General features: G+C 37.2%; 1 long non-coding RNA gene across 1 annotated transcript in view; it reads right to left on the reverse strand.

Annotated features, from left to right (window-relative positions):
- Nucleotides 1-10,592, reverse strand: part of LOC119624790 (uncharacterized) — a 119,030-nt gene extending 108,438 nt beyond the window's left edge. Inside the window, exon 1 of the long non-coding RNA XR_005240853.2 lies at nucleotides 10,431-10,592. This is a non-coding gene — a long non-coding RNA (uncharacterized lncRNA). The remainder of the gene's footprint in view (nucleotides 1-10,430) is intronic.
- Nucleotides 10,593-18,528: the final 7,936 nt, after the last annotated feature.

Here is an 18,528-nt window from a genome sequence, read left to right on the forward strand (position 1 = left end):
CCAGAACTGCGAAAAAATACATGCATTACATTAAGCCATCAATTTTTGATACTTTCTTATGGCAGCCTTAAGAAAATACTACAGTAAACATTGACTTTTATTTAAGAAATATATATATATTGGCTTATACTCACTCAGCTGATGTATTATTATTGTCTTCTGAAAAAATGTAAAACTACACAGTATTAAGCATGTGGGCTTTAGAAATAAACTGGACTCAGATATTTACTCAGTCACTTATAACTGTGTGGTAAGAAAAAAAGTATTCATGCTTTTTAACTCTGAAAGTCTCATTTATAATATGTATAAAATATTTTCTTCCTCGGCATGTGAGACCTGATATTTAATTTTAACTGGTATCTTTAAAGCTTTTTCCCTATATTGTTTGGCTTACAGAGGTGAGAAGTCAACATCACTTGCCCTTGCTTGCACACAAACACATCTTGTTAACACTACATGCATACATTACAAACGTATAGACTATGTAACGCCACAAGGTAAAGCTATGAACAAATTGTTCTACTTTACCCTCTTAGTCTTTCTTCTCACTGAAGAGTTTAGAATTGACACAGTGTAATGTCAGGTAATTCTAATATTGCTAATTAAATACACAGAGTCACATTTTCTACAGCTAGCAGTGATGTTTCTTAGAATTACCAGTGTTACAAATGCAGTTACTTCCGTATTGTCAATATAACTCACCTGTGTCTATTACATGAGTAACCTGGTCAGCTGATGAGATTGCTATTTGAGTCAATGCATCTTTTTGTAAGTACATATTAAGCCATATTACAACATAAAGCAATTGGTTCCCTCATGTTGAAGGTTAATATGTAATTCTTACTATTTCCCAGTGAATAGCCAAGGAATTTAGGCAATCGAAGCATCCATGAGGCTTTTGTAACTCATTTAGCATCAGTTCTAAACTGAATGATCTGAGAAGTTCACTGCAGTTTTTGTGTGAACCTAAGAATAGGACAGTGGTGTAAGCACTGCCAGATGTGCTTCTACATTTGGAATGTACATAATGCAAGGTTTTCTTGAAGAAATACTTCAACTAGAAAGTAGGCAAGAGTACATTGCATAAAATCAAGATAGTATCTATAAATATAACAGCATAAATTCAATAGTATATTCTGTGTAGTGCAAAGAGAGGTACTATAGTATGGTGTTTTTGTATATAATTCATTGGGTCAGACTGCATAAAGTGGATTATTTCTTCATCACTTAATATTTGTGTGACCTTAACTAATGGCTCCTTTACTTTGGACTTCAATTTCCTTATCTTTATAATGGAAATAATAATATTTATTTATGTGAATATCATGGGTCTTCCAAATAGTCCAACAACTTCTTCATGTCCATGTCCCCTGGAAGTAAGTTCAAGGCAAAACCATTTTTCTGGTGAAAATATATATATATATATATATATATATGACCTGATTGATTTCTGGAATTTATTTTAGTCAAAGAGTGGGATGCATGTGTATGATTCTTCAGTTTCTCTATTCTTGTGATAACCCAAAGTGGACCAGGGAGAAAGAACAGAAAACAACTCCATACACTTCCAGGCTTCCATCCTTGATCCACAAATGGTATTCTCTTTGCTTCTAAACATTGTTTCTCCTGATGCAGTTAACCTTCAGTGATTGTCATGGCCATGGCTAATCTGTAGTTTAGGGTTCTAATTCAACCACTTGTTCATTTGTGGGATGCTCATACAATCCTTTGATTAAAATGTTACTTAGGCTGGGCACATTGGTTCAAACCTGTAATGGCAGCACTTTAGGAGGCCGAGGCGGGGGATCACTTGAGATCAGGAGTTCGGGACCAGCCTGGCCAACATGGTGAAACCTCGTCTCTACTAAAAATAGAAAAATCAGCTGAATGTGGTGGCTCGTGCCTGTAATCACAGTTGCTTGGGAGGCTGAGGCAGGAGAATCACTTGAACCCAGGAGGTAGAGGTTGCAGTGAGCTGAGGTCATGCCACTGAACTCCAACCTGGGCAAGAGCGAGACTCTGTCTCAAAAAAAAAAAAAAAATAAATAAATAAATAAAATAGTTAATTAAAGATGAAGTTTGACTATTACAACTTTCTTGTCCTTGTATCTGGCCTATAATCATGAGCAATCTGTGCTCTCTGACTACTTCAGAGAAGAAGCGTATTCTTCATAATGTTATTTACATCCAAAGAATGTTTATCACAAGTGAAAGGCAACATTAGACTCAGCTGTTCTTTTTCTTACTGAAGGAATAGTTATGAACTCTTGGAACTTAAATATTCCATTTCTCAGTAATGGCTAAAGTTTAGGGCCCCATTGTCTTTCCTTGAGAATTTTAAATATGTTATTTCTGATATACATTTTTGCCATAAATTTATGCTATATAAGACTTCCTACATTTTCTCCTTATACCTCATGCTTTTGTTTTTGTTTTGCTTTGTTTTTGTCTAGATTCTCAAAGAACTGATTCTTTTTCTTGAAGTCTAGCAGTTTTACTGGAATACATATTGATCATTCTGGAACATTATGTAGTTTTCTTTTTTTAATTCAATAAAATTTTTCTGAATAATACATTTTAGTATGTGTTCTGCTCCCTTGCCTGACTTTCTGCTTCAGAAATTTCTATTAACTCAGAGTTTTATTGTCTACATTTAATATTCATTACTTTGTGGTGAAAAACTTATATTGCTTTTATATTTTGCTTTTTCTTTTCTTTTTAACTTTTATGCTTCTTAATGCATTATTATTTTTGTAATCACTCCTGGGTTCTTATTTGTTTAATCTTAATTTCTAAATACTTTAAAAAACTAGTTATTTCTGCATTCCTGCCACCCATTTCAGGTATTTATAACTTTCACATATTGTATTTTCTTATGTCCTATAAATATCTTAATGTTTCTTAATCATTTTGAATAACAGGTTAAGGTTATGATATTTTTAGCAGATTTTTGATGTGACTATACAGTGTTAGTAGCATTCCTAATCCTCTTGTTGTCAAGATAATTTTGGTTAAAATTAGACCTTATAATTTTCTATGAATGCACGTGTTTGTGTATCTGTGTGTGTGTGAAATTAGTTTCTGTATTTTTTAGGCAGAAGCTTGATTCAGTAGCTTTTCTGAATTCACAATATTTGCTTTTCTATTGTTTCATGTAATGTTAAAAATATGGGTTCCTTGACCCATAGCTAAGGTAAACTTCTCACTTTAAACAACTGCAAAACTGTACACATTTATAAGTGAACTGTTTTCTGGTGCTGGATAACAAACAGCAAAGTGAAAGAGGCTGGATCCATAAGTGAATTCCACATTCACCCAAGGTTTTACCTTTGAATGCATTCCTAATCAGGAAAACAGATCCTAAGCTGAGCCAAGGTGCATACATGGGAAGATCAGAGCTTCTCAGTTCGCAAATTTGTTAGGCAGGTGTTGGGAAAAGTAAAATTATACAGAGGAGAACCCCCACCCAGAAAACTGTGAAGGAATTCTCCTAAAATCCTTGGCCAAAAGCTTGGCAGCACATTCATTGAGGCCTCTGGGAAGCCTAGCAGCAAGTCATTGTTGATGCATAGAGAATTAGAGGTTACACATTTCTGAAGCTAAAGCTCTGCCAGAGCGAAGAACTCTCATGAAGCAATTAGATTATTTAATTGAAACTTACGAAGGCATTTTGTCAGGCAACTAAATTACTGCTGGATACTCCTGAATCTGTTCAAGGAGATTGTGTGTGTGTGTGTATGTATGTGTGTATACATACATTTGTATATGTGTGTGTGTGTGTATACATATAATATATGGGAAAAACTGCAATAAGTAGAAACACATCAAGGGTTGACCCGTATGTTGGAAATACGGGACAAGGACTTTGATGCTACCATTATAAATATAAATACAGACATGAATAACAGTGTCATCCTATTGGTTGAAGAAGACGCTATAGAAATAGAATCTATTAAAATGAAAATTCTATAACTAAAAATCATAATACCGACAAACAATTGTATATTGATTATGTAATATACCATATTGAGAAGTTAGAAAGCCAATCCACACAAATTGAAAGTGGAACAAAGGGAATACTAAAAATGAAGGTAGACATTAACAAAGTTGGAAACATAAATTTAAGCTTACAGATAGAACATATTAGTTATTTTGATAAATTCCTAACATAGTTGATCAAGATAAAAAATGAAAAAATAAATAATCATTAGAAATGATGGAGGTACCATTAGACATTGTAAAGACCTTAAGCTAATGAACAATATGAAGAAAATGGTTTACATTAATAAATTAAATAATTTACATGACATGAACAAAGTTCTTGAAAACTCAGTTTAGCAAAAATGATACAAAAGGAATTTAAAACACTAAAAGGCCCTACATCACTTTAGAAGAATTATACTTTTAAAACATTTTGCAAAAAGTGTCAAGGACCTGGTGGCTTCATTGGTATATTTTGTCAAACTTTTAATAATGAAAGCATAGTAATTTTATAAACTTCTTTCAGGAAATAAAGGTGAATTGTATTTTATTTATTTCATTTAAATCACTCAAAAATAAAATATGAATTTCTTAATCAAATTGTAAAAGCATATAAAAAATTTAACACACTAAGGCACGGGTTTATCCCAATTATGGAAGTTTGTTTTAATATTTTAAATCAAACAAAATAGTCTTGCACATTATCAACAAAAAAATTTTAAGAATTATCTCAACATATTCAGGAAATGCATTGACAAAATCTAAAACCAATTTATAATTTAAAACAAAATTTCATAAAATAGGAATAGAAATTAACTATAAGGTTAGAATAGATTGTGTATAATCTACAACTAAGATTATTATTGTTAAAATATTAGATGGCTTCTTTTAATTTGGAGGTTAAGAGTATGTTATCTTAACTTTTAACTTTTCCCTCCCTCCCTTCCTTCCTTTCTTTTCCTTTTCTTTTCTTTCTATTTCATTTCGTTTCTTTTTTCTTTTCTCTTTCTTTCCTTCTTTCTTTCTCTCTCTTTCCTTCCTCCCTCCATCCCTCTCTCCTTTCCCTTTCCCTTTCCCTTTCCCTTTCCCTTTCCCTTTCCCTTTCCCTTTCCCTCCCCTCTCCTCCCCTCCCTTTCCCTCCCCTCCCCTCCCCTCCCTTCCCCTCCCCTCCCCTCCCCTCCCCTCCCTCCTCTCCTCTCCTCTCTCCTCTTCTCTTTTCTTTTCTCTCTCTTTTTTTTTTCAGGGTCTCTGGCCCAGGCTGGAGTGTCATAGCTCAATCATGGCTCACAGCAGCCTCTACCTTCCAGGCTTAAGTAATCCACTTACCTCAGCTACTTTCATTTGTGTGTGTCTGTGGAGACAGGGTCTCACTATGTTGCCCATTCTGTTCTTGAATTCCTGGGCTCAAGTGATCTTCCTGCCTCAACCTCCCAAAGTGCTGAGATTACAGGTGTGAGGCCCTGCACCTGGCCCATCTTAATATTTATATTCAGTATTGTGCTAGAAAGAACAGAGTGGCATAATCTAAGAGCTAGAAATATACAGATAGAGAAATAAGTAAAAACTCTTTTATGTGTGTATAATATATCTGTGTTGAGAAAATGCTAAGGATTCTAATAAATGTTTTTTAGTAAAATATAGTATATAATAATAATTTTCTTTTTATAACCTAGCAATAAAAACTAAAACAAAATTTATAAAAATGGTTCTTCTAACAGAGGAGGAGCACCATCATCTTGGACAAACACCACCACTTTAAGTTCCAGCTCCCTTTGTAATCTCACGCATTTCCAGGAAATCATGTAGAAGCTTCTCTTCTAACTACAAGCAGTCAGAAAGAGCAGACAATAAAACACAGAGAAGACAGCTCAGTCACAGAGGGAGGTGGGGGAAAAGTCTTTTGGGTAACTACCAAATTCCACTCTCATACAATGAGCCCCAGTAAAACAGTGGGCCTTAATAAGCACGTTTCTTTCCCTTCAGGTGCACTAAGATAGGAAATCTAAAAGCAGACTCAGGGAGTATGTCTGCAGCTCCAGAAAGATATATGGTAACAGACACATAACTCTCCCTCCCAGATAAGCACAACAAAAAGACACAGAAGCAGTCCAAGCCTCTGATAAACATTATCACCTTGAATACTTACAAACTCTTAGTCTGAGGCCGGGCGCGGTGGCTCACGCCTGTAATCCCAGCACTTTGGGAGGCCGAGGCGGGAGGTTCACGAGGTCAGGAGTTTGAGACGAGCCTGACCAACATGGTGAAACCCCATCTCTACTAAAAATACAAAAAAAAAAAAAAAAATTAGCTGGACGTGGTGGTGTGTGCCTGTAACCCCAGCTACTCCGGAGGCTGAGGCAGGAGAATCACTTGAACCCGGGAGGCAGAGGTTGCAGTGAGCCGAGATACGCCACTGCACTCTAGCCTAGCCTGGGCGACAGAGACTCCATCTCAAAAAAATAACCCAAAACTCTTAGTCTGTAATAAAGTGTGCCTCTGATCTAACTCTGCCAGATGCCCTCTTCAAGGGCCACCTTTCGTGATTCTTTCCTCTTTCTTTAATTCTTACATTTACGATGGGATTCTATCCTTGAATATTTGTACAGAATAATGTACTTTCTAACAACAGCTAAATATTAGATGAATATTATTGTTGAATCATTTTATTTTGATTGATATAAAGATACATCAATTTGCAAATGATAAGAGCAGTGATGCTTAACCCAGTAGTCTTTAATAGCTCATTTATTTTTGACCCATTTTGAAGTATAAATTGAAAATTGTTGTGAGAGTAAAAATTGCCTTTGAAAGCAAGGCTTCTACAGCTTTTATTAGAAGCCCTTGAATAATAAGTGAGTTTTGAGATGTATACGTTTTCTTCTTTTTAGAAATTATTAAGGCAATTTCCTCAGATAATACTAAAATAATTTTAGAAAATAATGTGGAAATGGTGAAAGTACATCTAATACTTTTATTGTAACCTGAAGCTATTCTATGAATATATGAATTGTCATCATTTTCAGTGTTCTGTGATTAAAGAATAAAAATGACTGAAGGATAAAGGGTGCATAGTGCTTCATAATATTTAGTTGCCAATTACATATATTGGGAAAAAGGGATCAGGCTAACTTTAAATAAATTGTAATGTTATTATTATAAGCAATTGTATCTCTTAATTTCCCACATTTTATTTTAATAATAGACTAGATCTCAGCCTCAAAGAGTTTTTGAAGGGGTGGCCTGCCCCTCCACACCTGTGGGCGTTTCTCGTTAGGTGGAACGAGAGACTTGAGAAAAGAAATGAGACACAAAGTATAAAGAAAAAGTGGGCCCAGGGGACCAGCGCTCAGCATACAGAGGACCCGCTCCAGCACCAGTCTCTGGGTTCCCTCAGTATTTATTGATCATTATCTTTACCATCTCAGAAAAAGGGAAGTGGCAGGATAATAGGAGCATGGTAGGGAGAAGGTCAGCAGTAAGACATATGAATAAAGATCTCTGTGACATGAATGATTTTAAGGAGAAGTGCTGTGCCTTCATATGCATATGCAAATATCTCCATGAACCTTTTTAGTGCACAAAGAGCAGCATTGAGCTAGCAAGTCCCACCTTCAGCCCTAAGGCGGTTTTCTCCCATCTTAGTAAATAGAACATACAATTGGGTTTTACACCAAGATGTTCCATTGCCCAGGGATGGGCAGGAGACAGATGCTTTTCTCTATCTCAACTGCCAAGAGGCATTCTTTCCTCTTATACTAGTCCTCCTGAGCACAGACCCTTCACTGGGTGTCAGGCTGGGGGACGATCAGGTCTTTCCCTTCCCACGAGGCCATATTTCAGACTATCACATGGGGAGAAACCTTGGACAATACCTAGCTTTCCTAGGCAGAGGTCCCTGTGACCTTTGGCAGTGTATTTGTCCTTGGGTACTTGAGATTAAGAGAATGGTGATGACTTTTCACAAGCATACTGCCTTCAGGCACTTGTTTAACAAAGCGCACCCTGCACAGCCCAAAATCCTTTAAACCTTGAGTCACCACAGCACATGTCTCTTGCAAGGATAAGGTTGGGGGTAGGGTCACAGATTAACAGCATCTCAAATGTAGAACAAAATGGAGTGTATCTCTCTTTCTTTTCCCCACAAGTTTTCATTCTCAAAATTACTTAGAGATCACTTAACCTTCATTTACAGTTAACCCTTAATGTCACATTGAAAGGAGCTGGGCACATTCCTCAGCCCCGGGCTCAAGACTCCCTGAACCTAGTACAAACACATTCCATCCTCCCATCCCACCACATATCGCCATATATCTCTCAAACTCCCTGAGCCCAGTATAAACACCACCTGGAAAGCCTCCGATAAGGAGACAGTCGTTCAAGGTTTTACTGAAAGCGCGGGAACCAAAGAACCAAAAGAATTTCTTTGTTCCCCTGTAACTTTCGGGCTATAAAAAGCAAACACTCGCATTGTTCGGGGCCCTCTCTTGTATGCTGTAGAATGGAGGCACCAGGTTCGAACTTGTAATAAAGATCCTTGCCGCTTGGCTTTGACACTGGACTCTGGTGGTCTTCTTTGGGGAACAAATGGTCTGGGCATAACAACATCAGTATTAATCTTACTTGGAAATAATTATATTTTTTAATCAATTGAATATAAATTAGAATACATTTTAAAACAAAAGCTGAGCATGGTTTTATTTTGTAGCTAAAAATGTAACTTAAGAATCTACTATTTAATTGTTTAATCTAAAATTCTCAAGCAGTATGTCTACCATATGTAATTGATTTTTTATTTTATGGAGTGTTTTGATGGGCAAATGTTTTGAATTTTGATTAATTTCAGCTTATCAATTTCTTTATTTTATGGTTGCTCTTTCAGTCTCCCTAAGAAAATTTCCTACCAATGATTACAAAGAAAATTCCTTTAAGACTCTATAGTTTTTTAAAGTATCTTGCAATTTATTATTCATTTTCAACCTGATTTGATTTTTTTAAGTTATTATATTCTTATATGAACTTTAGAACTGCTTGTTAATTTTTACTACAAGCCTTCTTGGATTATATAATGAAGCATTGGAACTACCAGTCATTTCAGGGAGAACTAACATCATAACGATATTGCGTCTCATCAAAGTTTGGTAGTTTTCAGTGTAGTGGTCTGTCACTTCATAAGTTGAAGATATTCCAAAATATATATATATATATTTTAATCTCATGGTAAATGTAAGAAGTAAAGAGGAAAGAATCACAAAAGGTGGTCCTTGAAGAGGGCTTCTGGCAGAGTTAGGTCAGAGGCACACTTTATTACAGACTAAGGGTTTTTTGTTTTTTTGAGATGGAGTCTCTGCCGCCCAGGCTAGGCTAGAGTGCAGTGGCAGTATCTCGGCTCACTGCAACCTCTGCTTCCCGGGTTCAAGTGATTCTCCTGCCTCAGCCTCACATCTCTCTCTTTTGAACAGCAAGCATTCAAATCAGGGTTCAGTAACATCATCAAAGTGTGAACAAGAAGGCTGCTAGAGCTGGCAGTGTCACCAAGTCTGCTCAGAAAGTTCAGAAACCTAATGAATGTTATCCGTAAACCTGCCACCCTGTCGTAATCAGTGGAAATATCTCAGAACGGTTTGTCTCAATTGACCATTGAAATTTTCCTGGACCACAAAATTATTAAACCAGAAAGAAAATTCAAGCTGGGAACTACTTGGGGCAAACCTGCCTCCTATTCTTTTCAAAGTCATCCCTCTGCTCCCGGAGATAAATGCCTATCTGATTGCCTCCTTTAGAAAGACTAATCAGAAACTCAGAAAAATGCAACTGTTTGTCTCTCACCTACCTGTGACCTGGAAATCCCCTCCCCGCTTTGAGTTTTCCCACCTTTCTGGACTGAACTAATGTTCATTTTACATATAGTGATTGATGTTTTATGTCTGCCTAAAATGTGTAAAACCAAGTTGTGCTCTGACCACCTTGGGCGCATGTCATTAGAATCTCCTGAGGCTGTGTCATGGGTGTGCATCCTCAAACTTGGCAAAATAAACTTTCTAAATTAACTGAAACCTGTCTCAAATTTTCTGGGTTCAAAATTATCTATCTAGGCTTAAGCAGAATACAAAATATGTAGAGAAAACAGAAAACAGTTCTGAGGAACTATGTTACTAAATGTAACCATGACAATTAATTGCATTAATACTACTTTCCAATACATTAAAAATCTAAAATTCTGCCCTACAAAGAAATCGCAGCATGAAGGCATTGTTTAAAACCTCTTCTTTTTCCATTATTTTGCCAATTTCTTTGAACCATCTTTAATGCTAGCTGAGATTCAAATTTACATAACAACCAGTAACCGTCTAGTTGTTCCCCAATCTCTTCACCTTCTAACATCTAAATTCGGGGCTTTTAAAAAGGACTTGAAACATTGGTTGAAGTGAGAGATGGTGGTGGAGACTTACTTATAAGTGATTTTTTTCTTCCTGAGGAGGAAATACAGTCTTCTTCATATACCTGTTGGTTCCTTCCCTCTCTGCCTTAGGTGATCCAACTGTAACCATAATACTCTCCTTTTCCCCCAGTGCAAGGAACTGAACTACTGTCTATGATGTCAAAATCACAATTCTGTTACCTCACTGTGCTGGAGGCCTTAGAGGAAGGGGAAGTTGTGAACAGCCCTGGGCTCTTAAGCTTTGCAAAGTGTTCTGGATAGGGCTAATTGCAGAACCAAGAGAGAAAGGCCCCCAAACTGTTGTAAATTCTAGGCTTAAAAGGTTTGAGCCCATCCTGCAGCTAGAAGAGGGGTTCCTGGGACTCAGAGCGGGCCCTTTAGGACCATGGACTACATTTCCCAGCAGCCTTCATGTCACATTGGCGTCCTCTACTGGTGGGCAGGGGAGTCCTTCCAAGAGAGGGCTGTAGAGGGCAGGGCAGGGCAGGAGAGCAGCTGAGAGGGGAGCCTTGGCTAAAACTATTAAGGACCAGGATGACAAAGAAAACCCCTTCTTTCCCGGCCAAACAAAACAAAGCAAAAGACCAAAAAATAAGCAAAAAAGAGTTTTGTATGTAAATCTGTGTGTCAGAGTTGTTTTCCTAGGAAACCTAAGCCTGAACATTTGAAGCCAGGAGTCAACCAAAGTAGCCAACTCTAAAATGGGAGTTTGGGGTTGGATGGCTTGCTAGTTGGTTGGCTGTGAAGAACCTATCGTTAGTGGTAGTTGGATGACTAATAGCCCATTAGTATGGCTTGTGGTAGTGGTATAATTATTAACCTTCCATTGGCATTTAACTGAGAAGAAATACCAATGGAAAGGAATATACTAGGAAGTGCAATGGGTCGGGATTTTGAGAGTTTCATATGAATTAGTAATACCAACTTTATAAAATCCAGCAGGTGCTGCTGAGTTTCTTCAATGCTTCAGAACGTCTAGGGATGATTAATCTCCAATTAAAACCTAAGTGTGAAAGCCAGATGGCCTCCTTGGCAGCATGTAAAGAGATTCATTTCCTACAGCTGGAACATAGGAAAAGCTCAGGATCATGGCTAAGTCTTAGTTACAGAGAAGGCTGTATTCTCAATGCTAGCAATATGTTACACTGAGGTCAGAGACCTCATAGAAAGGATTGGGGCTCTGAGACTTCATATAGAGTTGTCTTTGTCAATGTACTCAGAAGTCAACAAATCTCAGACTCTCATGGCACCTCTGTACCTGCAGAATGTCCCAGTCCTCTGTGCTAAAGCAGAAAACTCAGCTATTGAAAAAATGCATAGTTATTTTCCTTGTTGAAAAAATGTGCTCCCCTCATCATCTAACCTTACATCTCTTCCTGAGTGCAGTCTTAATGATTAGCATTGTATTAGTTTCCAGTGGTTGCTTTAACTAGTTAGCACAATTGGTGACTTAAAGCAACAGAAATGTATTATCTTATAGTTGTGGAGGCTAAAAGTCTGAAGTCAGTATCAGTGATCCCAAATCAAAGTGCTGTCAGGATTTCTGGTCATTACTGGCATTTCTTGGCTTGTGGTTTTATCATTCCAATTTCTGCCTCTATCTTTACTTTGCCTTCCCCTCTTCTGTCATGTTGAAGCTCCCTCTCCCTCCCTCTTACAGGGGTGCATGAAATTGTATTTGGGGCTCACCCTAGTAATTCAGGATAATCTTCCCCTCTCAAGATTCTTAACACATCTGAATGACCCTTTTGCCTCATAACATTTTTATGTCACAAGCATTAGGACTTAACATTTTTATGTCTCAAGGATTAGGACTTAATATTTTGGGGTGGCCATTATTTAGCCTACTATAAGCATTAATTCACAATGTTATCTGGTATGGAAAGGAATAGACATTTTTATTAATGTTACAGAATACATCATAAGTGAATTGCAGATCTTGGCCAACAATTACTAGAAAGAGATGGGATGGTATGTGTGTGATTGGATTCTGAAGGTGCTGAATCAAGGGTGGTGGGATGTAATAATGAATTAAGGAGAACTTTAGACTACATAAGAGCACTTTCTCATGATACAGCAAGCATCACATTAAACTACACATTTTAGCTTTTTAGGTGCTTGCCATCTAAGCACTTTAGATATTTTGTGTACAGGGACCAGAAGATAAGTAAATAACTCATGATCTTGACAAGGGTGATTTCTTCTGATCAGCAGAAAACAGATGGTTTTACACAATTAGGGAAGGAAGGAATAGGTGTGTAACCCACATGATTCACTTTAGTAAACCTTAGTGTTTTATTTTCTAATTCTAACCATAAATGCATTTATGCAGCAGTTCTGGCCTCAGAAGAGGATGGTTACGAAGAACTCACATCACTCAGGAATGAGAATTTGAGTTCCATTACCACGTAAGAAACCAAAACCTGCAAAGATGATAGCTGAGCATGAGAATTTAGAATAAATAACAGAGGAAGAAGGAGATGGGAGCCAAGCTTGGCCTTGAAAACAACTACGTAGCTGGGCCTGCATGTCACTAACCTCCATCTTCTAAATTTGAACTGAGAAAGGCCCATAGGAGCCAGAGAGGAGCTGCTTCCTGCCTGTGCATATGTTAAGTGTATTTGTGCTGTACAAGAAGTATGAAATTGTAGCAAAAAATGTTTCCATGCTTCTGAATGTTCATGGCTTTCAGAGCAAAAAATACAGGCAATCTAGGATAATGGACTGTCGAACAGAAATTCAAGAATAAAATACTTCTTAGAGATGTATAAATTTATCTGTGTGTTTACACTTTGAAGAGGAATAAAACCTCAAGCCATGAAGGAAGGCAAAACCTAGGGACTTTTATTTGAGATTTGTTTACATTAGGAAAAAAAATTTCTCTTCTTTCCTCAGAAGGGGAGGGTGGCAGCTGTACAGCAGCTCCTTATAAGATTGTAGATTTGTCACTTGAGGGCGCCTCTTCTGTGGCACAAACCCGAAAGTGCATTTGACAACTGCCCTAATTTCATTGCCTCCGAGAGATTGGGATAAGGGAAAGTGATGTTGTTATTGCTATAATTAATTCTAATGCCTGATCTAGAAAATAGATGCTTTCTTTCAGAAGAAAATTATAAATATAGGTGTTAAAACCTGATCAGAGTCAGGTTTTGACAGCCATGGAGTTGTGCTACTCAGATGTACTTTCGAGAGAACTTATTGTGAGCAGCGTAGATGGTAACAATCCTCCATCTGCCACACATTTGGATTTCCAGCAGTCTCATGACAAGGCTGCATTCTCTTCAGATTTCTCATAGACAAAGAAGAGCATGACTAGGGAATAAAGTTGCGTTGTTTCTAGCCCAATGTAGTACTCCACTAATGGGCATTTTTTCCTCTGCGGCTTCTTGTTTACTTGGTCAAGAACTTCTCAGAGCTTCACTGCAGTCTGCAACTCTCCCAAATCAATTCTTCCTTATTTCCTGTTGTTTTCATAGTTATAAATCCTATTGCAAGGTTAGAATGTTCTGCCTACCTTCTCCTGCCCATTAAATCTCTTCATTGTCTAATTACGTCTTTGGATGTGCTTCTCAGAAGACCTTAAATAACAACAACTAAGACCAAACAATTTGCGTATAGATGGGATCCTGAACAACATACATTTCTAGTCTTGCCCAACTCTTCTTTTCTCTGCCATAATATGGTCTGAAGAAAAACAGAGACTATGACATTGATCTTCTGTATCAACTGTATTACATTAATTCTCCCAATTTGCAAGAAGTGGCCGGTAGGTTAAAAGTTTTGGTAAGATACATGCATTCCAGAGGGTTGAAATAAAGCTTACATACATTCAGGGGCATTCATCATTAGTAGGAAATATTAGGCTTCCATTGGTTTAGGGTATGGATATACTGGAATGGCTCCTTTAAGGTAATAGGGAAATTATTGTAACTTACACTTTCCACAATAAGAGAGAAAAACAAACACACAAAATCTTTGGTAGGCCTTTAGGTTTATGGAATTACCATGTTTCACAATTGGTAATGATGTTTTAACTCATATAATATGTGACACAAAAGACTAACAGCTCTTGGTGAGTATCAGAGCAGAAAAGAATGATGAAGAAGGTCTGAAATGTAATGCAAGTCCATCCTATTTTCGTACTGTAGGATTTGGCAGACCCTATGGTTCCAGACTTGTTAGTATTACAGAAAGACACTGTGTAGAATTTATAGCAAGCCCCCATGGGAGAATCATAAGGCAGCCTGATAGATCATTGATAAAATTATGCCATCCACAGAGGAAAATACCATTTGAAAAGCCATTCCTGGCATGATAGTGAATCTAGGTAGAGATGAAGTGCCTGTCCATAAAACACCAAGTTGCCTGGTAGCCAGAAATGCCAACCATGAGGTAAGTTCCGTTGCACTCACTAATTCATAAAACTGGCTGGGTAGGCAGGATTTCATGGTGAAGTAAATGTGGTAAACCCAGTTCACAAGCAATATTGGAGGATGGGAGTAAATTATTTGAGCAGGTAGTCAGCCCCTGTGTTTCCTACTATGCTTCTACCATGCCTCTCCATGAGCTCACACTGTGTCCCTTTAGGGTGGTTCCAATATAACCAGCAGATGAAGTAGAAAGACCATGCTTGTTTTTACAGATAGATTGTCTTGATATGGTGTGTGATTTCACTTCGTATGTCAGGGCAAGTTGAAAATGCATTTGGGATATACTAGAGACCTCCTTTATGTGCCCTTGAAAGGCGGAGAGGGAAAATCTTCCTGATGGTTAGTTTTCACATTAACTCTGGACCTTCACAGAGTTAAAAGAGAGTTAACTCTGGACCTTCACAGAGTTAAAAGAGAGTAACTCTGATAAAAGAATGACACACACACACACACACACACACACACACACACACCCCAGAATGAATGACTTGACTGGGCTGGTTGATCTAGGTCTGAAATGATAGACTAGGAGACCATGAGTAGGAGGCATGTAAAAAGAACTGTTGTGGTGAACATAAAGTGTGAAGGGCAATTTAGCTACTATAACTGCAACCCACAGGGACGAATTATGAACTCTTGACATGTCACTGTAGTTTAAGGGGATTAACTAGCCACTTTGTTGTGGCAAAGAGACATTACATTAGATCCTACAATACCAAAAGGTGTGGCAATTTATCTTGTCTAGAATCAACACATATAAAGTATGGTATTGACATTCCTGCACATAATGTCTTGGCCACACAATATTTAAGGGTTACAGAGTGTTTCATTCACCAACACAGGATCCTGAATAATACCGAATTGGATTAAGATACCAATTTTATATCGAGAATTTTGCAACTCATGATCTAAGATCCAAGAGTCCAATCATATTACTGCACCATTCAGTACACAGAAGGTGCTGGCTTGATAGGGCAAAGGAATAGCCTGTCCAAGGTGAAGTTGAAGTGCCATTTGGATATGATGCCTTGTGCTGATGGACACTACGTGCCAAGATAAAGTATACACTCTATATCAGTGACAATTATGAAGCCCTGTGTCCTTAATAAGTAAAATACAATCCAAGATGCGTAAGTAGTAGTGTCACTTTTTAGCTTTCTCCAGAAACCCATCTGGAGATTTTGCCTTTTCTGTCTACACAACTGTAGGTTCTGTTTTGGAGCCTTGGTTCTCAGAAGGAAAATGCTTCTATTGGGGAAATAACAAGAGTCCAATTCAACTTGAACCTATGGCTGTCACTCATTCACTTCACACTCCTCATTGCAGGAGAACCACTGACAAGGAAACAAGTCACTTTCCTTTTAGAGACAGTGAACTTAAATGATCAGGAGATAGTACAACTAATATTACATATTCAGGCACCCAATTGACTCAACTTGTGCATCTATTCTTTGCCAAATAATGAAAGTAAGTGGTAAAGTTCACTAATATCATCTGAGAAGTGCTTATTGATCAGGAGTTAAGACCACTCAGAGATAAAGTTCTTAGTCAAGCTGTAAGGTAAATCTCTGAAACCACAAGAAGCATAAGTCAAACACAAGACAAATCTAGACTTGGTAGTATATTAGAGATAACATAAGTATCAGGTTTAGTTATGAGTATATAACTGCAGGAATATAATATCAACAAGGTATAGCAATGGGAACTTTTATGCATACCCATAAATATCAGTTTATAATTATTCCAGGAAGAGCTGCTGGCTAAAATTACTGAAAATGTGTTTTCTTATCACATTATACAAACGAGCAGCTCTAAGGCACGCAAGAGTGGTCTACGCTCTTAGGGCTTCCTAGAAGTCCCCTGCTACCAGAATAAATCATTCACTTCTTTCAGGTTTTTGCAGTGTTGGCAGCTCACATCTATCTCCTGAGCCCCTCCTTAAGAATGGCTCTCATCTAAAAAAGTTTTCTTGCCTAAACTTATATTCTCTTACCCAAGAAGCCAGTGTTCAATGTCTGGCCAAGGGAACGAATGTAAAGGTAAGTTTCCTGGCTTCAATACAAGACAAGTCTGTAGGGCTATCCCCGTGCCAGAGCTCTGAGTTTGACCAGCCAAGACCTCTGTAGTAACTGAATCTTAGTTCAAATTACTGTTCTGCCAATTCTGCTTTCTTCAGTCTTCAACAATGTTTATCAAAAGAGCAATTCCTGTTTAATCTCTTGTATATAAATCTCTGTCTCAGATTCCACTTCCCAAAGAAACCCAACTTCAAAGTTCATTTGTTTATAGTCTATTTTTTCAGATTATGGAAATGTTGATAAAGTTATATATTCTGGTAACCAAAAAGGAAATATGAGTTTTTTTTTGCTTTGTCAAGGTAATGTGAAAGAATCTATACTGGCAGTCAACATGAACTTGTTTTGAAGTTGATGCATCCCCCAGATCATTGACTTTCTACCAAACAAATTGAAATGCAGAGAGATATTTCAAAATAAAATTATATCAGGTGCCCTTATATCAACAGAAGATACAACATCATTTATTTTTTGATGCCCAGAGGTAATTCACAGGCATCAGATAAATAATTATATTAGAAATAGGGGATTAGATCACTCCTTCCTCAAAATCTGTATCATTGTTTTAGTTTCACTCACTAACCCTACTATCAATGTTGTATCTTGAATGCTAGAATTTTGGTGAAGGTTAGCATCTCTGAGCTGTCTCATTTAAAATGCCCAGTAATCAGTAGCCTGTATTCCTTTGCTCTATTTAGTCAAGAATGGTATTTTTGCAGGAGTAGAATAAACTAATTCTAAAAACGTACCCAGGGAACCATGATGACATTTCCAGTTACTTCAACTTTGCAAACTCAGATTTATGTTTATTTATTTCCTCCAAAACTATAATAGTATTTTCTTTTAAGGTAATCCCACTATGAAAAAAGAATGAAAACAAACTTTATCTCATCCTAAATACCTGAACTCTGGCATACAGCTTAGGGTTCTTCTAAATATTTCTGATGTCTTAATGAACTTGGAGGCAAAAATGAATGCTTGTTGCCTTTAACTCTTGATAAGTCCTCACCAACTGCCTCAGATTTTATAAGGCAAATATCTTTAAATTTAAAAAGAGCAGGATAAATAAGGTGGTCCTTTAGAAGCAGACAGAACTTCATTCTTCAGATTTACAACTCTTTATCTTGGTGCTATCTCACTTGGCTTCTTTCCCAGAAATTTTTACTGTCTAAATTGATAGTCTGTCAAGGCTTTTGACCTGGATATAGTAGATTCTTAGAGTTTAACTCTTTCTGCTATTGAATCAATCTCATTTTAAATTGCATTAATCTCTACTAGAATTTTTATGGATTTAAGAAACTAGTTTCCTAAAGAAAAATACTGTAAGCAGGAAATTTGTCTCTGTCCAAACTATGTAATGCATCATAAACAGTGCAAAAAATTGGCTACTCAAAATCTTTCTCATTAGTCATTTCTCTAGGAATTTCTCCCACATTAACTCTGTCTCTGTTAAAAGCGGGTTTAACAAAGAATATTAATCTCATGAAGTCGATTTAAGATACCAATTTTTCTACAAATTGAGAAGAAAATTTCTCACATGGTTTAGAATACCAGCATCTGAATGATCTAGGAAGTAGATCAAAATATAATATTCTCCCATCTA

The sequence above is a fragment of the Chlorocebus sabaeus genome, chromosome 8, assembly GCF_047675955.1.
Source record: "Chlorocebus sabaeus isolate Y175 chromosome 8, mChlSab1.0.hap1, whole genome shotgun sequence".
NCBI lineage: Eukaryota > Metazoa > Chordata > Mammalia > Primates > Cercopithecidae > Chlorocebus > Chlorocebus sabaeus.